The following is a 25,016-nucleotide window of genomic DNA, read 5'->3' as shown; positions in this document are numbered from 1 at the left end:
ATTTTATAGGAATATTTTAAAGTTCCAAAACTCCACACTTAGAAGAATTTCCAAGTGAAACCATTCAATGTTACCCTATGGAAGAAAATTCACTTAGCAGGTAGGTTGTGTTATCGTTACTTTTTCTAACTCAGTGGTGGATCCTGGATCCAGCACTGGTGCATCTCCTGTAAACAGTTGAAAGAATGTGTTTAAGTCATAGAGGCGATTTTTTAGGAATATTTGTAGTTTTTGAAAATAGACACTTTGAAACTTTTCTATTGAAAACATGACAATGGATTCCTAAGGAAGGAAATAAATGTTACTGGTAAGTATGGTTAGAATTACTTTTCGGGGTCAGTGCTGGGCTAAAAGATGCAGCACTGGGTTATCTCCTGATAACAGGTGAGTAAATCAGAATTTGTTGTTCGGATGATTTTAGGTGAATATTTTAAAGTTCCAAAACTCCACACTTAAAAGAATTTCCAAGTGAAACCAGTCACTGTTAGCCTATGGAAGGAAATTCAAGTTACTGGTAAGTATGGTGAGAATTACTTTTCAGGATCAGTACTGGGCTCAAAGATGCAGCACTGAGGTCTCTCCTGATAACAGGTGAGTAAATTGGAATTCATAGTTCGGCTGATTTCATTTTGGTCCAGTATATATAGAGCCACTTTCCTACACCATCCCCTCCCTTCACCACTGTGCAAACATGCTCTCTAGTGCATTTTAAGTTGGGTAAATAACTCCCCTTCAATCCTGAGGGTCCCTAGAGTCCAACTAGCCCACTAGGTACATCCAATAAGTGCCACAGAGCTGCATAGCAGAGAGATGTAAAAAGGGGCACGGCCTGCACCACCTCTCTGCAATGCAGCGCAGTGGCGCTTCCTGGAAGCACCTGGTGGGCTACTTGGCCCTCATGGTCCCTCAAGATTGAAGTGGAATTTTTTCCCCAACTTAAAACGCGCCACAGGGCGTGTTTGCACACATCACCTCAGGCCCCGTCCTCTCCCTTCACCACTGTGTAAACGCGCCCTGTGGCCGTTCTAAGTTGAGAGATTAAGTCCCCTTCACCAGCTACCTCCAGTAAGCGCCACAGAGCTGCATTGCAGAGAGGTGTAAAAAGAGGCGTGGCCTTAGAACATCTCTCTGCAACGCAGTCCCCTGGCGCATCCTGGAGGTTTCTTGTGGGCTAGTTGACCCCCAGGGACACCCAGTATTCAAGGGTAATTTGTTCCCCCTCTGCAAACGCACAAGGGGGCACGTTTGCAGAGTGATGAGGGGGCACAAACTCCGGAGCGATGCCGGTCTTTTTTGAATTTTATTTATTTAAGAAGGGGTCTGTGTAGCCCCACCTTCTTTTTCTATTTTTTGGGCCCTAACGACCCATCCCCAAGGGCCTGCCGGCGAATTATTTTTTTTATTAAAAAAAATGCGCAAGGGGGCCATGTGGCCCCCTTCCTGAGGCCTTAATTGCCCCGGGGACCCCATCCTCCGGAGCATGGCCTTTTTTTTTTTTTTTTTACTATTGGGGAGGGGGGCCGTGGCCCCCTCCCGGATCGCTTATAGCCCCGGAGACCCCATCCCCCGGGGCTGGCCCTCTCCGTTGGGGACCATGGGGGGTCCCCAATCCCCCCACGGTCCCACCGGCTCCACGCGTCCTGCAGGAGCCGACATTGCTTTTCCACACTTGGAGCAGCTAACATGCTGCTCCCCGGGTGGAAAAGCAATCTGCTTTGCTATTTGGAAGAGAGAGCAGGTTTCCTGCTCTCTCTTCCAAATAGCAAAGCAGTTTGCTATGGCAGGGTGGGAGCCACGAGGCTCCCGCCCTGCCATATCAAATTACAGTGTCCCGTGGGTGGGCACACCGGGACACTGCAGGAGCCGGTCCTGGGTGGTGGTGGTCCCCAGGGCCCTCAAGGGCTCCAGGCGGGGGGCCCCCCTCCCACCTCTTTCAAAGCCCCGGGGGGTGGTGGTCCCCAGGGCTGGTGGTTCACGGACCCCCCAATTTACATATCTAGAGCCCCGGGGAGGTGGCTGTCCCCGGGGTGTGTGGGGGGGTTCAAGCCCCCCCCCACACTGTTTTTTTTAATTTAATTAAAAATAATCCCCAGGGGTGGAGGTCCCCAGGGCTGCGGGGGGGGGGCATCGTGCCCCACCGCAATCTCAATTTAGTCGAGCCCCGGGGGTGGCGGCCCCCGGGGCTGCAGGGGGGCGTGTGCCCCCTGCAATGTTAATCAAGTCGAGCCACGGGGAGTTGCGGTCCCCGGGGTTCGGGGGGCTTTAGATGCCCCCCAAAAGTATACTTTTAAGCCCCAGGGGGTGGCGGTCCCCGGGGCTGCAGGGGGCCATGTGCCCCCACAATTATACATGCTTTTGCCCCGGAGTGGCCCCCCCGCTTATTTTTTATGAAAATGGCCCCGGGATTTGGCTCACCAGTGGGCTAATTTTCATCCAAGCATGGGAGCACGCACTTCATGGTTTTTTTTTATCAGCAAGATCAGTGCATCCTGCGCAGAGTTTGCCGATTTCAAATTTTTTACAATGGGGGTCCATGGGGGTCCTTGTGGGACCCCCTGAGTAGGCCTAGGGTGTTAGGGGGTTTCTACCCTGCCCCCTTTTCGCATTTTGCACATTTTTTATTTAAGTTTCTTGTGTCTTGGTTCTACCGAGGCACAAGACTGGCTGCCAACACTTCCTGGTTTAGAGTGTTGACAGCCATTTAGCATACAGCTCGTGCTCGGCAGGGTGCGCGGATCCTATATATATGTACTTTTAATTGTGATTTTCTCAGGAACTACTGAACGGATTTACGCCATTTAAGCAAAAGGCACAAGTTTGAACTGAGGACTACCTCTTTGCCAAAATTGGTGTAATTCTGTTCAGCAGTTCGGGCTGTAGCCGCGATGAACGGTTCCTATGGAAAATTGCATGGGGGAAACACGCTTTGGGACCCCCTTTTTTCTCGGCCCCCGCTTGATGAATCACCCCGAGACTTTCAGCATATGAGCGGACCGGAGCTGGCCATCAGTTTTGAAAATATCACGAAGATTCGTCAACCGGCGCCAAAGTTATTCCAAATAGAATATTGCGGATTTCCTATGGAAAATAGGTCCTAACTGTAACTATTTACTGGTGACCGCTAGTAGATAATATCTCACACACATATATATATTTATAATATATATATGTGTATATCTATATATATTTATCCGTGAACCAGGCGCTCCTTCCGGGAAGCCAGACCTGTGGGAGGTGGTGTGCAACGCTGGCGGAGAAACCAGCAAGGTCTAAACATCAGGAGTTAGGTATGGAAAACCTACAAGTACATACCTGTCAATATATTATTATGGAGATTTTTTCTCAAAATTGTGTCCCATCGATTTTCTAGTGACAATAGACAGGGTGCCCACCTAGCAAAGACGGCACAATCTCATTTGTATTCATTTTCTATGAATATTCTCATTTTAAGTTTTGGGGTGAATGCAAAAAGGCATTTAAAGGTATGTGAAGTAGTACTACATGATTACTACTTCAGGTACTCATAAATGCCTTGTAAATTAGCCCCAGTATTATTTAGAAATATTTAGAATGAACCCAATAAAGTGCTGGGCTGTGTTTTATGAAGTTGGCTAAGTTTCAAAGGGTATACAACCGTTACGACGCAACTTTTACTCCGCACTACCATTACAACGCGGGCATTACAACGCATGACATTACAACGCATTGCGCTGGGGGGCGCTCTAGGATAAGAGGTAAGTTTAATTTACTATCCAACACCTTCCCTAGGGTCCACGGGGACTGGAGTTAGAATAGTAAATTATACTTACCACTATCCAGCACCCCAAAGCGCTATGCGTTGTAACGGTATTCGTTGTAAATACCGCGTTGTAATGGTACGCGGAGTAAAAGTATGCGTTGTAACGTCATACATCCATCTTTATTGCGTAGTTCGTTTATAAAGCCATTGCAATGTTGTACACAGTAAAAAATTAGTAAAATTCATAAAGTGGGTGTAATAAACTGTAAACATTAAAACCATTACATCCTCACATCAAGAGGTCCATGAAGTTGAGATGTTTATAGAGGCCTACAAAGGGGGTGCCCTTCCTGCCCTATAGCTAAAAATAGTCTAACATTCGCCCCATGTCCTGCCCTATAGTTCAAAATGCTCGAAAATTAGCCCCTAGTCCAGGAAGCCTGTTGAATTGGTGGCATAGGTCCAGGTGTAAATGCGACTCCCAGTGGCTACATATTTACCTTAAAAGTAAACCCAGTGTTGTGGTCCATGTATCCAGAAAGTGCAAGTCCAGGATATAAAGTGCAATTATGTTGCAGGAATAATATGCAAGTGATGCAGCAAAGGTGCCTTGGGGGTTTTACTTATTGAGTCAGTGATGGATGGCAGGGAAGAGGGGTGGTGGGGTGGGGAGTGAGGAGAGGGGGTAGAAAAAAAAACTATTAAAACAAACACATATCTTCATGGCTGCATCTTTCCTCCATCGTTGCTTCTCTTCCTGGCGAGTTACAGAAGGAGGAAGCACACAGGCTCCCCTAAGTCAATCACAAAGCTGCAATGCAGCCTTGTGATTGGTCTGAGTGCTGCAGTTCAGCACTCAGACGGGACTTTAAGCCTGTGCATGTTCCGCACCAGCCTGCATTACAGCCTGGTGCAGAACATGCAAAGTGCTCATGACCTTAGTGGAGGAGTCGCCCCTGTGTTGAGTGTTCAAGTACAGATGAGAAATTTGCCAAACGGTCTAAAATGCTGCATTCGGGGACGGTTACGGTAGATTTTATCGATATGAAATGTGAATGCAGTGTCATTGTAGCAGTAGTGTGCAGATACTACAGCAAAGGTGCCTTCACGACTATGCTTCCATAAATAATCAAATATAAAATATAATATTCTGAGAATCTGGCCCTTTGCGAGCGCAATTTTTGCATTTGGGATTCATCATCCCAAATGCAAAAATCGCTATTATAGAATTTGCAATTCCTCGCAAAATTGCGAATTCTATAATAGCGATTTTTGCATTTGGGATGATGAATAAAAATTGCGAATTCGCAATTTTGGGCCGCTATTTACCACGAAGTCAAACCTCGTGGTAAATAGCGGAAACTTAGAAAAATGCACTTAAGTGCATTTTTTAAAGTTATATGTTACACACACACATGTCCTTGGGACATGTGTGTGCGTAACACCAGCGTCCAATATCATTTCAGGGGTGCAACAGGGTGTCCTTTGGACACCCCTGCACCCTTGAAATTGCAAACTCAAAATACATTGATATGTCTTCCTATTCATTCCTATGGGCCTTTAGGCCCATAGGAATGAATGGGGAGTTATTCTTTATTTGCTATTAGCAATTAGCTAATCGCAAATAAGGAAGCTGTAGGAATCGCAAAATAAATTGCGATTTGTACATGAATCCCGTTTTGCGAGTCTGTAATAGCGATTCCTTAATTATCGCTATTACAGACTCGCAAAACGGGACTTTAATGAATCTAGGGGTAAGTAGCTTAGGGGCCAATCAATTAAATGTATCTTAACACACATCTGGGCAGAGCCAGGAATGCTGACCTCATGTGTTCTTGAAATTGGGTAATTGGAATATTTGCTCTTGATCCACTCAGCAGACGCAGTCAGATGATGTCATGATGCATATGGACCCTCTGCTTTTTCCCCAGTGTTGGGAACCTCTGAAACAGCCTTTCTGGGGCTTTAAGGGTCTGTGTGAAGAAGTCCATATTGCAGCTGCTTGGACAGCACCTGTCTGTGTTTATATAAGCATTTCATTCAGAGCAGTGGCAGAAAGCCAGTGTGAATGAAAAGGCAACCATGTTCAAAATGCATTACTCTGTCTAACTACAAATGAGCACATCTTCCCGACCTTTATTTTTACAGGGCAGGTGCCTGGTACTAGCTGGTTTAATGACTGTATAATGCAAAGGGGTTAATACATTCTCCTGAACGGGGTTCTGCAATGAGAATCTCTGTAAACTATGTTATGTCCACAAGGCAACTAGGAGAAGAGTCGTCATTTGGTGCTTTAATTACATCTTCTCAGGTAGGAAACCGTAGGCAAAGTACCTGTACATCAAATCATGTAATACGTTCATTTACATGCCATATGCACTACTCATTACCTGCATGCAAAGTTAAGCGAAAGCCCCCAATATGGGGAATTAGACTGAATGTATAAGAGGGGGGAGGTATCATCCTTCCCAGGTGTACACGGGGGCAGAATCCTTCCCCAGGTGTACAGGGGGATAGAATCCTTTCCAAGGTGTACAGGGGGATAGAATCCTTCCCCAGGTGTACACGGGAAAAGAATCCCTTCCAAGGTGCACAGGTTAAAGGCTTGTGCTCTCACAACAGCCTCAGATGACACCAGCCACTCTCTTGCGTGGGCTGGAACTCCTGATAAAGCCTTGGGGCCTCATTTATGAGCCCTTGCGTCACTTTTACGCCGCCGGTGCGTCACTTTTTGTGATGCACCAGTGGCGTAAACAATGCGCCTTGTTGCGCCATATTTACAAAGTAACGCATCTAGGTAGATGCGTCACTTTGTAAACCCCTGTGCCACATTATACCTGCGCCAGGTATAATGTATGCAAAGGGGGCGTATTGACGCAAGAAAGGGTCGTAGAAGTGACGCAGTGAAATCTATCAGATTTCACTGCGTCACTTCTAGGACACCGTTGCGTCAAAATCTTGCGCCTGCCTCACAGCAGGCGTAAGACTAACGCAAGCCCTTTCACATGGGGCTTGCCCCATGTGAAAGGAAGCATTGCTGGAGTTGCGTCACTTTTGTGACACACTCCAGCAATGCGTCACTTTTGCGCTTACAGATACGTCAGAAATACTGACGTACATGTAACTCCATGCGACATGATGCGTCATACATTAAATATGACGCATCAGGCATGTCGCAAGGAGTGTGCACTGAGAAGTGACGCATCGCTGCTTTCACGCAGTGATGCGTCATTTCTCATAAATGAGGCCCCTGGTCTATGCTTGTGAAATATCAAAAAACATTTGGTTAAGTTCATCAAAGGAAAAGCACAGGCCAGGGAAAAGGGGGCATGGGCAAGATCAAACAAGATATCTAGAAATGCCAGGATATTCGATCCTACCATTGACCGCTGTTCTTTTTTATTAGATTGGGGCACAGAATGGTAATAAAAGGCTGTGTTCCAAAAGTGATAAACACACGTCATTCGTTCTGTAAGCAAATTCCGTATTACTTTGAAGAACCTGTTAGAAAAGGAGCTACAAGAAAAGGAGAGTGATTTGACAATTTGCCATTCAGTATTCAAATATTATTACTGCCCTCACCTCCACTTCATCCGTACACCCTAGTAGTTGTACCAAATTGTGCTTGTTATAATAGGTGGAGGAGGTACTACTGTTTGAGTACTGCAAATCTATGAGTTGAAATAGAGGATAACAAAGTCCCCCTTGCGAGGGCATATTATGTTTTTGCCAGCTTCTAAATGCCATCCTATTATGCAGCAGTTTAACCGGGAACATTTGAAGTTCATTACTTTGAATGATAAAAGAGCCAGGCGAGTAGCAACAGCTTGTAACTTACCTCATGCCAACCGAGTGAATCCTCGGCATTAGCTACGCACTCTGCGGTTCAGCTGTTTCGGGTCCTGATAGATGCTACATGGACATAACACGCATCAAGACAGAGCCCTTACGCAGAAGAGAACGTGGGCACAAGGATTTGCAACATGTGTTGAATATTTCACACACAACCTGCTTTGTGCATCAAGAATGCTGACCTCATCTATTCCTGACATTAGGTAATGGGAATATTTGCTCTGAATCCACTCAGCGGAATGTAATCAACTGATGTCATGATGCAAATGGTCGTTCTGCTTTGTTCTCAGTGTTGGGAACCTCTGAAGTAACTGGGCTTGAATGACCTGTGTGAAGAAGTCCCTGCAGCAGCTGCTTGGACAGCACCTGTTTGTGTTTACTTAAGTCTGTCATTCCCAACGTGGTCGCCACCCTTAACTCCCAGGGATCTTTTGCCCTGGATACCAGTATCCATGATGCACACATTTACTACACATCTACAGAGAAATGAAGAATATTTAGGCTATGTGTGCACTTGATGTTGTGTGGATGTCTAGCAGCATGAGACACATATCTTTAGATCACAAAGTGTGTAGACTAAAGGTAGGTGTGAGCTTGACACTGTCTCTCATGTCATTCTTTATTGTAACAATTGATGTGTGCTTTTTTACATGTTTGTACATAGAGAACATAGGAAAATCATGGAAAATGTGGTGAACTAAAGTACAAGTCACATTTTTTTTAATTTACTTTAACTGTATTAGATATTGGAATATTGAGCAAACATTCACATATAGCTGAATGTAATAAACAATACTCATCATATTACTTTATTCGATAAAAAAATTTCATCATAAATGTAAGCATTTTATACAATACAATAAAAGGATAAAATCAAGAGCCCACCAATCCTTGTATACATACAGCATCACATACAACCCAGATCTAAAATCCATAAAATATGCACTAAAAACGAATACATAAAAACCATATAAACTTGCTACCAGGGGACCATCTGACAGTTAGGTTGTATGGGGGGTAGGCTTGGCCCTCCTCATGCGTGTCTGCCATGCACTATCCAAGTATTTAGCTACCCCACATACCATAGCAGTGGAGGACGTATCGGTGCAGAGGACCCGTAGGGCCATTTTGTGACATCTAAGTCCCAGCCCCTTGCATAATGGTTTTAACCATATCTTCCTGGCGACCCTATATGCCGGGCAGGCGAAGAGAAAGTGCGCCACAGACTCGTTGGGGGCTGCACAGCCAGGGCAGACTTTTGATAGACCACCAAGATTGTTCCACCTGGAGGTGAAATCATTCACCGGGAGGGTCCCGAGCCTAAGTTTTAGGTAAAGTGATCTATCCAGGGGTTTCCCTATGAGGTCCAGGAAGGTTTCAAGTTTCCTTGTCCATTTAATCTCCAAGAACAGCTCAGAGAGAGAACCCCCTGCACCTCTGCAGGTGGCCGCCTCCTGGACCCAGTCCCAATATAGCTTCTTGATCACTAACTTGGGAGGCGGAGTTTGGCTAATCCATAATTCATTCAACCCCAATTGATCAACCAACTGCCTCAGGTTGCACAGCCACTTTATCTTGTTACCCGTATTGAGCAAAATAAGTTCATCTAAAACTGCTGCATAGTTGTGGAGCTCCCGGGTCCTTCTCAGTCGCACCCAGAAAAGTAGTGGGCGCAAGCGCACTATGTCTTTAGGAGGGCGCCTACCCAAGTCTAGCCGTAGTGGGATTAGCGGGATGGAAGCTGGGAGGGCTACCAGATCTCTAAAAAACTTGTTTTCAGGTGTAGCTAGATCTGATGTGTTCTCGAACCCCCACAGCTCGGATCCGTATAGTGCCGCCGGTAGTACTTGGCCTTCATAGATTGCGAGAGTCGGTGCAACGGGTCTACTCGTTGACTCCCGCTGTTCCCTCAAGGCCACGCCTGAGACTCTTTTATGGTTTAGTAACATTTTGGCCAAGTGATCCTTCCAATTCATCCGGCTGTTTACCCTAACACCCAAGTAATCAAAAGAATCTACCATCTCCAAAGGGACGCCATTAAGCGAAACTTTGTTCCTAAATCTCTTGGAGGGTGAAATGGCCATAAGCTTTGTTTTAGAAGTGTTGATGATGAGGCCTCTGTCAGTGCAAAACACACTAAAACGGTCCAAGAGCTTTTGAAGGCCGGTGGGAGATTTAGAGATCAAGATGGTATCGTCCGCGAAGAGTAGGGTAGGTGTTTTTTCCCCTGCCAGGGATGGCGCATCTGCCATTTCCTCCCTCAGGTGGTCCACCACTCCATTCACAAAGAGGGAGAAGAGGGTTGGCGCCATAACACATCCCTGGCGGACTCCGCTCCTCACGGGCACCCGCTCTGTCAGGTGTCCCTGGGTGCCCCATCTGATCCTCGCATAATTCCCCTCGTGGAGCTTCACAATAAATTCCAAAGAGTGGCCCCGGAAAGCCCATCTTCTCCAGGATATCCCACAGCCTAGCACGGGGGACCAGGTCGAACGCCGTTTTGAGATCTATGAATGCCAGGTAAAGACTACCCTTATTGAGGGTCACAGCCTTCCAATAGATCGCAAAAAGATGGAAGACCTGGTCCATCGTGCCCACCTTTTGTCAAAACCCTGCTTGGAAATGAGAAAAGACCTGCTCCTCTTCCATCCAGATACCCACCCTGGAGATGATGACCCTGCCAACCACCTTCTGGATCACGTCTATCAGACTGATCGGTCTGTAATTGGCAGGGTCATCTCTAGCGCCCTTTTTATACACAGTTACCACCTCTGCTCCCTTCCACGAGTCTGGCACAGGGTAGCCCTTGGAGATCAAGTTCATTATTAGTGCAATGAGTCTAGCCCAGGCTACAGGTTCCTCCAAAAGGAGGTCCCCTGGTATCCCGTCAGGGCCGGCTGCCTTCCTCGGGGTCAGATGTCTAATGGTCAATGCTACCTCGGAGGGCAGAAATGGTTCCTCAAACACCAGTGGAGGTTGGGCCCTAGTGTCGGGGTATAAGGGGGGTGAAGATGTTACTTCTGTCCCGCCATACAGTGCAGAGAAGTGGGAATACCATTGATGTTCTGTTATGTGGTTAGCGATAGGTGGCGTGCTTTGCTGCCTAGCCATATTAATCAGTTTCCAGAACAGCGTGGCATTCTTCATATTGGCTGCGGATTTAAGATCCTGCCAATGTTGTTCCTCCCACTCTCGTTTGGCCAACACTAATACCCTCGCACAATCCTTCCTAGCCGCTCTAACTAGTGCGGGATTCTTTTTAAGCAGGGCTACTGTTAACGCCTTCCTTTTTACCTTGCACTGGTCCGAATACCACGGGTTACTGGATTTGACCTGTTTATTATTCACTCTGCCCCTTTTACCCTGGATTAAAAAGTATTGTCCTACTTCCTCTGTTGCGTTTTTATAAGCCAAGGAGAAGGACAGCCCCTGGGCACTACCATTTTCCAGTTCAAGATCCTCCAGCTCTACAGTCAGATCTGCTACGTGCACCCTAATCCTCTCAAGGTTCCCTTCCTGGAGTTGAATCTTTTCCCATTTCAACCTGCGATTGCCATTATAGGGGACAACCTCATTAGTTGTCCTCAAGGGAACTTTATTCCCGCTTCCCTTGGATTTACCCCACCTTAGCTTCATACATAAGGGATTGTGGTCGCTATCCTGCAAAGGTACTACCTCCATGTCTATTAGGTCGCCCCACAATGAGACATCCAGTAGGATGTAGTCTATTCTAGACGGGCCATTAAGCCTGTTAAAGGTCATCGCTCCCGCGCGGTCAGAGGTTGTCCTGCCATTTAGCGCTCTTAAGTTAAATCCCATGGTCAGGGCGTTGATCTGAATTGCCCTTGCTGACCATTTTCTAATTGGGGCTAATGACAGGGCTGGAATAGACCATCTAGAATCCTCCTCCTCTATGCCCAGGGGATCATCCCTACTTAGGGGTTCGAATGTGCAATTAAAATCCCCTCCCACTATGATTTTAGATGTTGGGGGCATTTGGCTAATATCTGTTCTAAGGTTGCCAACGTACATGAGGTCAGATCCCCGGAGTCCCTCTAGAGTAAATATTAAATAGGTCTATCCTACTCCCCTTATTGTGCCCTGCGAATGAGAGGTGTAAAATATCCCTACTTGCAGATTTATGGGTAGTAACATCCCAATTCAATCCGATTTTTACCCAAACATGTAAGCCTCCCGCCGGTCTGCCCTTCCCGCAGCTTAATGCGGGCAAGAAGAAGGTAGCAAATCCGGATGTATGCACTGGGAGCAAACTCCAGGTTTCTTGGAACATGCATACATCAAACTTCTCGATAAACGCATTCCTTTCTGGTAGGACCATCTTTTTTTTCAGCCCAGCCACATTCCAAGAAAGCAAATGGATAACCCTATGGCCTGTGGCCGACAGGTCAGGGGTAACCCCATTATTCCCATCCTGCGTACAGGGAGTAGGCTTGTTAGTGGCTTCTAAGGAGCTAGCAGGTTTCGGGGGTAAACTGCTGTCACCGTTGCCCCCCAGGGACTTTATTTGTGTGGTGGTTATGATCCCGCTGCTATCAGAGTTGCTGGCAGCTATAGGATCAAGTTTACCATTATCAGGAGTATTGGCAGCTGTAGGGACCACTTTCCCCTTATTTGAGAGACTTGGTAATTTTGAATGTCAATCGATCATATCCAGGCAACTAAACCGGTTTGTAATCGGAAAGCCGCCCCAATTATCCCTAAAAGCTGGCTCTGTGGTTGGCTGCTTCCCCCAAGGCCCCCATTCCTGATCCCAAACTCAATGCCCTGCTCTATACCAATTCCTATCTACTGCATGGTCCCGAGGGGGGCCACTCCTAGGGGGATAAAAAAAGGAAAGACGCCTAGTGGCTATACCCTCGGGCCTATCTTGGGTGTCCCATCAACAGACGTGGGCAGCAGAATAGGGATCCGCAAAATTAATCAGCACACAATCACCCTGGACAGTTTTCCTCTGGTGGCCCAGCCAAGACACCCTCTGCACCGTCAGGATCTTACTTGGGCGATGCGGGGGTAAAGGCCGATTTTGGTTAAGCCAATGTCGGACCTTGTTGAATAACGACCAATTGGCTTCCTCGCCGGGGGCCTCCAATTCCGGGACCCCCGTCATAACCACCACATAGGGTGTAGCCTCTGGGGGGAGGTTCACCACTCTTCCCCTGACTGGCGCTCCACCGTTTTTATTTCCCTTTGGTTGCGTGGTGTTTGCCCTGGATGGAGTAGCCCCCTCGCCTGACGGGTTGGCATAGGTGTTGGTTTTGTCTTTTTTTTCAACTATCTTCACAGGGACCGGGGCAGGATTGGGATTGGTGTTCGCCACAAGTGATGGAGATTTTTTAGAAGCTTGTGCTGTGGCTTTATTACTAATTGGTTTGGTACCCCCTACTTTTTGGACCCCAGGAGGTTTTTGGTTTTTAGGCATGGTGCAGAGTTCGCCTAGTTGTTTTTCAATATAGGATAATTTTTTCTCGATAGGAGAAAGGTAAAATTTAAAGAGCTCCTCCAGCTTCGCTAAGAATTGGGTGTCAGCCGCCTCCCCACTGGCACTTTCCCTAACCAGGCTAGATGAGTCTTCCAAGTTCCCTACACTCCCAGCCTCTATTATAACATCATTATCAAGAGGGTCATGATCTATATGTGGTTTTTGAGCAGGGGCCCTATTAACCTTTTTCTGATGACGTTCCCTTCCCCTCACTTTTTTTGTCTTCCGTACTTTGGGGATGGCGCGCTTCCTCCTGCCCCTCAATGTGGTGGCGCTTGGGTCTTCCTGAGTGATGGTCGTAACTAAATCTGGCGTTTTTTCCAAGCCGGAGCTTATTTGAGTGTCACAAGATAAGTGTGACACTGAAAGGTCTACCGTGTTTGGAAGACTACATCTATTGACATGAACATCTGCCTGGATATCCATAAGACCCACAGCCTTGGATTGTTCGGGGGTCTTAGCCATTGCGAGGTGGCCCAAAGACGATCTTTTTTTAGCCAAGGTAAGGTCTTGGGACACTCTACGCTCCATTAGTGTGATCCTCTGATCTATGAAAGTATTAGCGCCTTATGATAAAGTTGTCCAAGGTGCCAGTTGTTAGGATCCCCCCCGCAGCTGTTTTACTTCTACTCCCACGGGTAGCCATTGTTTCCCACTAGAGGTCACTGGGCTGTGCAATGAGTGACTGTATCAAAAATATAATGTATAATGTACATACATACTGCCACTCAGCCAGCCGAGGTTAGGAGTAGGAGTTAGGGGGGGAGCCCAGCCCGGGCTCAAACGGTCTCTAACGGGCTACAACGGGCCCGCCCTTTGCCCGGGCTTAGCCCCGGGCGTCCCGCGTGCGTCCCGTGACGCGGAGGGCTTGATGTCTTTGTAGCCCCTCCTGGTGCTGTAATCGCATCAGAGATGCGCGTCGCCGCTGAGGCAGCCGGGATTCGTAGTCCCGGGGCGGCGGCGCGGATGGTAGTGGCGAGCTGCAGGGCCAAACAGGGTCGTCAGCGCTCCGGCGCTCCAAGGGTAGGTGAACGAGTCTTGGCGGTGTCGGCAGAAATGCTGCTACTCCCGGTTGCACAGAAAAATGTCTCCAACAATACAAAATTAGCAAACATATACAACCCAAGCAGAATTTGACAGCTGACCATAAATGATAGTGCCGGAAGTAGTACTGTGTTACTGAACGAATACCTCAGAGTTCACAGGCTGTTGCACTGTTAGAGAGTGTGAAACTGAGAGAAAAATGATGGCAAGAAAGGAGGCGAAAAGTATATATACAGAGAGGGAGAGACAGAATGTTGGAACAGTGACAGTGAACAGTGAGAGAAGGTGAAAGCCAACAAGGATAGGACAGCTGAGAGAGAGAAAGAACAGAAGGTGAAAGAGAGGAAAGAATCAGATGGGGCAGAGAAAGGAGTAGAAAGAAATACAGAAATATGCTGAGGGTGACAGAGAGAAGGTTGAAAAGAGAAAAAAAGGTAGAGGGGCATAGAAAACGCAAGGTAGAGGAAAAGCATGTTGGGGAGAGAGAGGCAGTGGCAATGGCAAGTTAGGGGAGAGGAGAGGAGGGAACAGATAGAGAAAAGAAAAAGAGAGAGAGGTAGAATAGGGAGTGAACAGGGAGTTTATGTTTTGGTTCACTTTGCAACTTGCATGTTTGAGATTTTACTCTATCATACTTTGCTAGGGAAGCTGAGAGGGAAAGAGCACATGTTGCACATATGTGAGCAGTACTCTGCTTGAGGGTCCTGCACAGAGGTCAAAGTGGACAGTATCTACTCGAAACAACATTCCCAAGATTTCCTAATTTTACCAAAACAGATTCCACAATTTTGATTAAAAAACAACCACTACTCAATGGTTAACCCTGATCTTGAGCTGCCTCAGGGTGAAAAGAAAAGAGAGTGTCTCCTATGCTGCGAAGTGAGAGGAGAGACAGACAGTTAAAGAAGAAACGAGCATTCTCCCCGGGCTGCCTGTTTCCTGAAACAAATGTAAATGTATGCAACAAGTTAATCAACAAGTCTAAACGCTGCTGGAGAACCTGTCTTAGACTGTGTAAAGTACACTTGCAGGTCAAACTTACCAGATAGTTCAAGAACTTGCAGGGGGTTACAAACTGCCATGTCTTATCTTTGGTTGTCTTTACTGTCAGTCTCATTTGCATGCTTTTTATTCAATGCTTTCCGTGTACCAGCTTGTTAAACATTTGTCTGTCCCTTCATTGGAGCAGAGCCAGCTTACCATCTCTCTTATTAGCTGGCTTCTACCCTTCTACTGATCATTTCTGGGGAACTTTTTTCCTTTTGGGCTAAGCACTCTATAAAGAGCATTTGTTTTCAGCTCCCTCCTTCTCACCTCTGTGAGTTCACCCCAAATTCCCACCCCTGGGCGGTGTTTCTCTCTTGTGTACTTTTGACCCACCCTCCTCACCCTCAGTGTTGTTCTCGGTACTGTGCGCTTCTCCGCCCCTGCTTGTGTTGCTGTCACCTTTGGCTACTTTTACTCTCTTCTTTACTTTTCCCCCTGCATTCTGTGTCCTCTCCGCCATGCCGTCTGTGCTGTGTTTTGCACTCCTTTTGTGCCTTTCCCGTGGCTCCCAGTGTTGCTGACTCCTGTGTGCAATTCTTCAAATTCCTCACCCGCATTCTTTTCTCTGTTTCCCAAACCACCTGCAACCCTTTTGTAGGCTCCCCACTATGCAATCCCAAATCCATGTGCCTTCTTCCTGATCTTAAGTCCTGCAGCTTCTGTTCATTCATGAGGATCCCCACTGCCCACTCACCTACAGGTCCCCAGAGGGTGATGTTCACCCTTAGGTCTTAATTCTATTCACTTTAAAGGACCTAAGAGGGGTAAAACTACCCAATAAACCTCAGGACCCTAAATTCATTTCTACTCTCTGGTCTGCTCAGATTCCTAGTCAGAGACATATTCCTGAGGATCCTCCTCACACAAATACCCCAAGAGGCTTGTCCTCAATTTTGGGTGTTGTTGCAATCTTGCTCAGCCCCTGGTGTCTTGGAATCCTGCTTTACCATGGTTCATTTGATATCTCCGTTAAAAGTTAGGCCATTTATGTCTTGCTTGCTCTTGGCAGCTCTCTATGGTAAGATTGTTTTCAGTTATCAAGATTAGTCATTTCAAGAAGGAGGCAGATAAAATTGTCCTTGCTAGCTTAAAGAAGCTCTTCCATCTCACATTTAAGCCAATCCTAATTGGCGTGGCTTTGTAAAAGAAAAAAAGAAGTAACACACTACAGTGCATGACACTGCCTTGCATTTCCTTCAGTAAGGTAGGCATTACATGGGCAGTGCATAGGCGTTACCGTACATCCACCCATGTATTTTGATATAAACCCTTAGTTACAACAAGCATTTGCAATGCAATAGGTCTCGCATTAGGAAAGTTTGAGCTATTGGTATTGTAAATGACAAATATTTTATTTATGTGTTGGTTTTGAAACTAGCTAAATGAATAGCTTTGTCGTTTACAATGCCAATAGTTTTAACTTTCGTAAAGTAACACCTATAGCATTTGTAATGCAATATGTGTTGTATTTACGTGACTTAGATGTATTGATATTATAAAGTACAATGGCTTTTTAAAAAAAATAATTAATACTTAAATAAAGTGTTTGTAATTTATAATGGCAATAGCTTAAACTTTTGTAAATAACTGTCGTGAAGATTATGTTCAGTGTATTTTATTGTGACGAAAATCCAAGAACAGAAGTGAAATATTAACATCTTTTTGTGACATTTGTAATAAAGCTTGAAACATTGAGAGAACATATTTGAACCAGTTGTTGTTGAATGGTTGCACAGATTGAGGCTGTGGTGGCGCTGAGTGATGTTGTGGTGGCGACGAGTGATGCTGTGGCGTTCAGTGATGTTGTGGTAACACATAGTGATGTGGTGGTACCCCTGAGTGATGTTGTGGTGCCCCTGAGTGATGTTGTGGTGCCCTTGAGTGATGTTGTGGTGCCCCTGAGTGATTGGTGGTGAGGGATGCTGTGAGGATACGATAGATAGAGTGAGTGTGATAGATAGACTGAGGGCGATAGAGTGAGGGCAATAGATAGATAGATAGATAGATGTGTGTGGGGGGGGTTTCTGTGTGTGGGGGATTGTGTGTGTGGGTTTGTGTGTGGGGGGTTTGTGTGTGTGTTTGGGGGGTTGTGTGTGTGTGTGTGGTTGTGTGTGTGGGGGGTGGGGGTGTGTGGAGGGGTGGGGGGGTTGTGTGGGGGTGGGTGTGTGTGAGGTGTGGGGGGTGGGGGTATCTGTGTGTGGGGGGTTGTGTGTGTGTGGGGTGTGTGTGGGTTGTGTGTGTGTGGGGTTGTGTGTGGCTGTGTGTGTGGTTGTGTGTGTGTGTGGTTGTGTGTGTGGGGTTGTGTGTGGGGGGTTGTGTGGGGGGGTTGTGTGTGTGGGGGATTGTGTGTGTGGGGTTCTGTGTGAGGTTGTGTGTGTGGGGTTGTGTGTGTGTGTGGGGATGTGTTTTGGGGGTTGTGTGTGGGGGAGGACGATCAATAGATGAGAGAGAAAAGAGAGAGTGAGAGAGAGGGAGGAGAGATAGAGAGAGAAAAAGCCATTTGCTTTGCTATACAATACCATTAGCAAAGCAAAAAGCTTTAACTTAATCAGAAGCGAGACCTATTGCGTTTTCAATGCTTGTTTTCGTACAGCTATCAGAAATCTTTCATCTGCATATCTAACATGTCATGTCCTTCATCATCACCACTGTCTTCACCTCATCTTTCTGCATTACTTCCTTGTGTCACAACCTTCTGCATGCTCACTGAATAAATACAGCAGTATTCAGACAGCTGTGTATCTCCTTCCCATAAAATAATAATTAAAATTGGCACGTGTGACAGTCGGTCTATGCACTCTGCAGAGAAGCTACAGATTGGATGAGGATGTGGACGAAATAACTTTTATGACCTACCGAGGGGTACTGTAAGAAAAGTTCTCTAACGTCAGCCTCAACTCCAGAGTTACCAATTGTGCACTAAATTGCAACCCATCTATAATCTGAACTCTTCCAGATACCTAGAAGAAACTTCGTTCACAGTATGTACTATAAAATTATCAGATGTTGCACGAGAAATAAACTACAGAAACACATCTGGAAAAAGGATTAACTCTTAGGAAATGCAAGATCAGGTAAAAAGTTAAATATAAACAGGAACTGCATCACTTATGTGGATTACCATAAGGGAAGGCTTTACCATAATATGTGCTCTCTGTAAGGAGGCCAATAATAGGATGAGCATGTGGTATGATCACCTTTATGAGCCAGCAAAAGGCACGGTAAGAATCTCTCACTGCCTTAATACTCACTCCACAGCTTTTCAGTCATGCTTCATAATTAATGCAACCACCCATAAAGTGAATGCATGCAGACATATAGAGGACCCGCTGTTCTCTTTTCATGCACTATGCAAGGGTCTTATGTGAATGGAAATACACTGTAGAAGCAGCCAGTATATATTAATATGCACAATGCTAGATTAAGTAAAGCAGGGGTGGACAGGGTCAGGAAATGTGCCCAGCACCAAATTAAAAGTGGCACCCATAGGCGAATCAGATAGCTTAAAAAGTGTGCATGATTTTAAATCGTTTTTTCCAAGAAGGGGTAACCCTGTGTCCCTCAGAACCTGGGTATGTATGTTTAAAGAAAAAGTGGTTCTGTCGGGTGAATAAATTGCTTTTGCGTGAAGGCTAGGTTAGCTCATAACAAAATATAATCAATAAAATGAGAAAACCTCTCCGACAACAAATATAGTTCAAAACTTTTATATGAAAAAGCAAAGTCACATTAAAACACCGGAATTACTTCATTCCATTTCAGTTTCAAATATAAGTGAAAGGTGATTATCAGTGAGCAAAGTGAATAGTGCAACAAATTTAGTGACACATATTTACAGTTATATACAAAGTTTGTACAGGGAAGAATGGACAGGGGGAAGACTTTTAGCGGTCAGAGTTCTAAGTTAGTACTCCAAGGAAACAGATGATGACTATGCCCGTTCCCGGAGGGTTCTTGACCAATATTGTGCGTCGACGTTTCGATCCTGATGTGCCCCGATTGGTGGTCACGCGGATCTTTATCAAGACAGGGGGGGGAGAGGGGTATGAGGGGAGGGGGGTTATTTTTGTAGATTTTCGGATACACAGGAGGCAAAAAGTCACACACTGTAGGAAGGCCAATAGGTCAATCTAACGTGGAGGGACGCTTTCCACAGGAGCAGGATGCCGGCTTGAAACCGATTCAAGCCGGCAATGATTCAAGCCGGCATCCTGCTCCTGTGGAAAGCGTCCCTCCACGTTAGATTGACCTATTGGCCTTCCTACAGTGTGTGACTTTTTGCCTCCTGTGTATCCGAAAATCTACAAAAATAACCCCCCTCCCCTCATACCCCTCTCCCCCCCCTGTCTTGATAAAGATCCGCGTGACCACCAATCGGGGCACATCAGGATCGAAACGTCGACGCACAATATTGGTCAAGAACCCTCCGGGAACGGGCATAGTCATCATCTGTTTCCTTGGAGTACTAACTTAGAACTCTGACCGCTAAAAGTCTTCCCCCTGTCCATTCTTCCCTGTACAAACTTTGCATATAACTGTAAATATGTGTCACTAAATTTGTTGCACTATTCACTTTGCTCACTGATAGTCACCTTTCACTTATATTTGAAACTGAAATGGAATGAAGTAATTCCGGTGTTTTAATGTGACTTTGCTTTTTCATATAAAAGTTTTGAACTATATTTGTTGTCAGAGAGGTTTTCTCATTTTATTGATTATATTTTGTTATGAGCTAACCTAGCCTTCACGCAAAAGCAATTTATTCACCCGACAGAACCACTGATTTTAAATCGTGGCAGTCTTGAACTTACAAAGGCACGCCGTATACTTGGTTTGAAAAGTATGGGAGACTGCGTGTTCTAATGCTTGTTGCAGTCAATGTTATTGGTAAACATGAGGGTAATCAACCCTAACAAAACATCCTTCCAGTTAATAGAAGAGACCCACAAGCAGCTAAAAAAAGTTTAAAGTTGTTGGTATTGTAAATAGTAATGTTTTTTGCATGGTGTGGTCTATTGTGCACTCTCAGACCCCATGAAAACCCCCCTCCCCGACCCGAGAGCATGGTCTGGTCTCTTGTGCACTCTTAGACCCCATGTGAAGCCCCCGCCCCCCACCTGAGAGCATGACGTGATCTCTTGTACACCCTCTGCCCCATGTTAAGCCCCCTCTCCTATCTGAGAGAAATTTACAGTGGATATAACCTAAAAACAAGCCCACGTCCTTCCGATTTCACACTAACCACTTTGATTCTTAAACAGAAGTGTAAAGTAACGGCTTCCAGTGTGTAAACCTTGGAATAAGAGCGCTAACGTGGCTGGGGCAGCCACTTCCGGAAGAGATATTGTTGTTTCTTCTGGGGTGGCTGGCTTCATATTTCCGGGACGGGATTTTACTTTCTAGCCAATAGGAGGCGTTAGCAGGTGGTAAAGCCAACCTTATGCCTGCTAGTGAAACCCTTCAGCGTGTCAGTCAGCATAAACTATGTTTTCCATTGGCTCTAAGAATCTAAGTGGTTACCGTGGAATCGGAAGGTTTTTAACCAAGAGCCATGCTACTGGCTGAACCGGTATAAAAATTCCTATCTTTTGTAAACAGGCTAATTAATATCCGACTACGGTATTTATGCCTCAAGGAGGTAAACAAACCTGCTCCAGCTGTCCGCTATCTCTGCAGGGGCTCTAGGGTTCTCGGAGCGAGGTCCAGTCGCATAGGTCTCCACAACAGAACAGCACCAACGCAGTCAAGTAGGGGAAAGCGGCTGAAAATGTTAGAAGTCGCCAACAGGCCCACTCTCTGGGCGTGGTCTGGCTTCTAGGGAATCAGGCACTGAATTGACCTGTTTAAGGTGCCCCTTAGACATGCATTTGTCCTGCGGCTGGTGGGGAGAGATGAGCGCGTGGCAGCTTAACGCTTTGGTGACTTCCAGTCGAGTAGGCCCATAAATCAAGCTCGTAATACAAACAGAAACAAAACACCTCGCAGCAGAGATGGGCCAGAAACTGCTTTTGCAGGGCTGGTCCACAGCCGTCAGAAAGCCAGGAAGTGAACCAGGTTCTGGCTGGCACCTTTCCTGCTGCTTTCTGTTCTTCCAGATGTTGCTTGCTGCCAAAACGAATCTTCTTTTCCATTACTATAAAATACCGAAAAATCCAGTGGCTGTAGTCTGGCGGCGTCCGATATGCCGGTACACCAGGAAATGTCCCGTGTAGTTACTTTGTGGGGATAGAATTTGGGGATTTTAGTGCTGGCGAAAGGTGTTGGATTGAAATGAGCAGGAACGGAAAGCCCGGTGTATCCGTGGACTGGTGTGCAGTGCGAGGGACTTGGGGTGAGGTGAGGGGAATGCTGCCCTTGCATAAAATAAACTGCAAAGCACAGACAGTAGGGAAACGTTTTTGATGTATTTCTTAGCTTCAGTCGCAACAAGTTTGCCAGATTGGCTTGTGAATGTGTTCCTGTAATTGGCAGTTCTCACATGTTTGTTTTTTAATGCACTCAGGCCGCGAAAGAGAGAGGGAAACAAGATTCCGCTTTTTTAGTTTAAGCTGCAGAGAAAGCAGGTTCCTCCTCGAGGCTTTATTTAACGGTTCATATCAGCCGTGAACCGCCCCACAATAATAGACAGCAGGGCTCGGGGGAAAGTAGCGCGAGCAGGGTAGAAGAGGTCGCAGTTAGAGCAGCAGGGAGAAAGTGAAAGGAGAAAGCCCGCGAGTGGTCAGACACTGTGCGCCATTGCTCCCCGCCTCCACCAGAATTGCATCGGTCCCAAGAAGAAGGGCTGCCTCGTGAAATGCTGGAATGACGCCGATGCTTTCCGAACTGCTGACCATGCTGGGATGGGCTTTCACCGACAGTACAAAGCCTGCTCAACCCCACTTGCAAATGAAAAGAGCTGTGCAGACCAAGAGGCAGCCGCACTACCATCAGAATACAACACAATTCCACCTACTATCACATTCCCAACCACAGTTACGATGATAAAAAAAAAACGGAAGTCAGGCGCTTTTGCCTGAGACGGGGGCGGGGCCTGCAATCCGGTAGGAAGTCCCGCCCGCCGCCGCTGCCGAGGAAGAAGTGGAGCCGGCCGACTGATGGCCTCTCCGCAGCCCGGGGCTCCCAGGTGCTGGAGGGAGCCCCGGAAGTGAAGTCCTGCCCCCTGGTACCAGCGCTGCCGTAGATGAGACACTCAACACGCCGAAAGAGCCCGGTAAGTGGTGGGTGTGGGGGTGGGGTGGTGGACGCGCGTCAAATGTGTCTGTGCGTGTGTCTGTGTGTGTGCGCGTGGGTTTGCGTGTGTGTATGCAGTGTGTGTATGCAGTGTGTGTATGCAGTGTGTGTGTGCCTGTGTATGGCTGTGTATGTGCGCATGCGTGAGTGTAGAGTGTTTGCGCAAGGGAATGAGGCAGGAGAGGGGCACGGCGCCGTGCACGCTCACGAGGTCAAAACTGAGCAGATCTGCGCTCGTGCACCCTCTCCTGTCCACATTCCCATAAACGGGTAGCAATAGTTGTCGAAGCACTGCAATCAATTCTTACGCATTGAATGGAGGTCGTGCTTCGACCTAAAAATGGGTATATACCTAAATTGTGTGCATTTCTTAAGATGGTGTGAGAAGAAAAAATATCTTTATTTCCCCTCATTACTTCCTCTTTTCATGTGTGCTGCATTCGGCAGCACACATGCAAAGAGGAAATGTTCTGAAAGGATAGTTTTCTCTTCTTCCTCAAAAAACGTACCCGACCACAATGTTTTTGCACTAGCCAGCTACAAGTGCACCAGTGCAAGGAGAGAGCAGAACTGCACCATATCTTTGAAAATGTGGTGCTGTTCTGCTCCTTCCATTTTTATGTAACTCAGCGTGGCAACATCACTCACTCCTCTGTGATGCATAAAATGTTAGTAAATATATGTTCCTCAATAATTTGGTGCAGGAGTCCAGAAATACATTTTGTCTTGGACCTTGTACAGCATTCTGCTGCCTTTTGACTAGGCTCACGCTATAAAAATAACATGAACATACAGTCAGAAAATCACTATTTGTTAAGAAAATGCTATTTTTTAAACCAGGAGGGAGATATCCATCCAAGGCTCCAACACAAATCATTTGTCTAGCACGTTACAGTGTGGCGCTACAAGATTTGGGGATTAGTGCTCACTGGTCATGTTATGTTAAGCATTTCTAGTTGTGCTCTATGTTCTGCATTAACTAGAAATGTTGAAATGAAAACTGTACAGAAACAGAGATTAAAATGATATCAAATCACTCCATTCATTGGCTATGCTTTCCTACCAGTCCATCCACAATCAGCTCCTGAAGTGCGCTTGCCTTAGGGCCTGGGGCACCAAATAGGCTACAGGTACGATAGCTCCTGGCAGGGCCAGTTTTACTGCTAGTTGCACTCTGTGCCCCCACCCCCCAAGACCTCCTTCTCTACGGATTCCCTCAGTACCAGCATTCAACAGTGCTGCTTATCTCTCCCATGTGTATTTCTTTTACAGTGCTACTCATCCCAGGGTAGGGTGTCAAGAGAGCTTTACATCAAACACATAACTTTCAGAGGCAATGGCTCATATTAGTATGTAAGTCAATGTATAGGAAATGTTGCCTAAGACACTGAGGGCTGCAAGGTGTTAAGAGAATGAGGGCTGGAAGGTGTAGTAGTTATATGCCATTCATGCAGGTAAGAATGGTATGTACCCCACCCCAGGTTTTGATCCATGTTACCTGGGGGGGGAGGGGGGGACTCGATCCCACTCTCCTCCACAACATCAGTGATTTGGGCCTTGATCCAGAACTCAATCACAGGCTGCGGCAGACTCAGGCCAGCCTTCTGTGGCACCCGGTCCGGGCCACTTCTGATTGACTCCGAGGGCCCCAATGACTTGACCCTCACTCCGACTGTCTCAGTCCACACCAAGACCTGCCCTCAGCACTGTGAAGACTTTACTTCACTTCGGTGCACAACCTCACCAGGTACTCCTCACCAGCACCTCAAGTTGCAATTCAACACGCACACTGCGTCAGAGACTCACTTCTTCTCTGGTGCTCACGACGATCCGGCGCTCTTCACCAACGCTCCGCTTGCACCTCAACATGCACCCTGCGCGTTCAAGCCTCTCCTCTTCTCCTGTTGCACACGATTTCCAGGCGCTCTTCACCAACGCCCTGGCTGCACCACGACACGCACTCTTGTGAGTCTGAGTCTCACCTCGTCTCCCGGTGCACACAATGTCCAGGCGCTCTTCCTTAACGCCCTGACTGCACCACGACACGCACTCCTGCATGTCAGAGACTCACTTCTTCTTTTGGTGCCAATGAGGCCCCAGCGCTTTTCACTAACACCCGGGCTGTAACACCACACGCACCCAGCGCATCCGAGATTCACTTTCTTCATTGGTGCACACGATGTCTATGCGCCCCTCACCAATGCCCTGTCTGCACCATGACATGCACACTGCAGGTCAGAGTCTCGCTTCTTCCTTTGGTGCACACAGGGCCTAGGCGTTCTTCACCAACACCAGGGCTGCACCACGACACGCTCCCAGCGCATCCGAGTTTCCCTTGAAACTCCCAGTGCCCAAGATCACAGGGCACAACTTGTGAAGGTCTCAGGCTAGACAGAGCACATGCATCCACGGCGTTTCTGAGAGTCTTCTCTGGAAACTTTTATATTCCTGTGTTTCCAAACAGGGAGCCAGCTCACATCATGCCCTTGTGGTTACAGGACACAGCACAAAGCACAGTCTTCTTCAAGCAGGATGACCCGTGCCTCCTAGCACAGTCCCAACAGCCTCTTCCTTAGTTAGAACAGCAAACTCCAGACCAGGCCC

At 46.8% G+C, this 25,016-nt stretch overlaps 1 protein-coding gene across 2 annotated transcripts in view; it reads left to right on the top strand.

Moving 5' to 3' along the window:
* LOC144770373 (serine/threonine-protein kinase SBK1-like) overlaps nucleotides 1-25,016 on the top strand; it is a 198,969-nt gene that overhangs the window by 125,075 nt on the left and 48,878 nt on the right. The window lies entirely within an intron of this gene.

Source organism: Lissotriton helveticus, chromosome 7 (genome assembly GCF_964261635.1).
Source record: "Lissotriton helveticus chromosome 7, aLisHel1.1, whole genome shotgun sequence".
In the NCBI taxonomy this organism is placed as follows: domain Eukaryota; kingdom Metazoa; phylum Chordata; class Amphibia; order Caudata; family Salamandridae; genus Lissotriton; species Lissotriton helveticus.
This window is presented reverse-complemented; position numbering and strand designations above follow the sequence as displayed.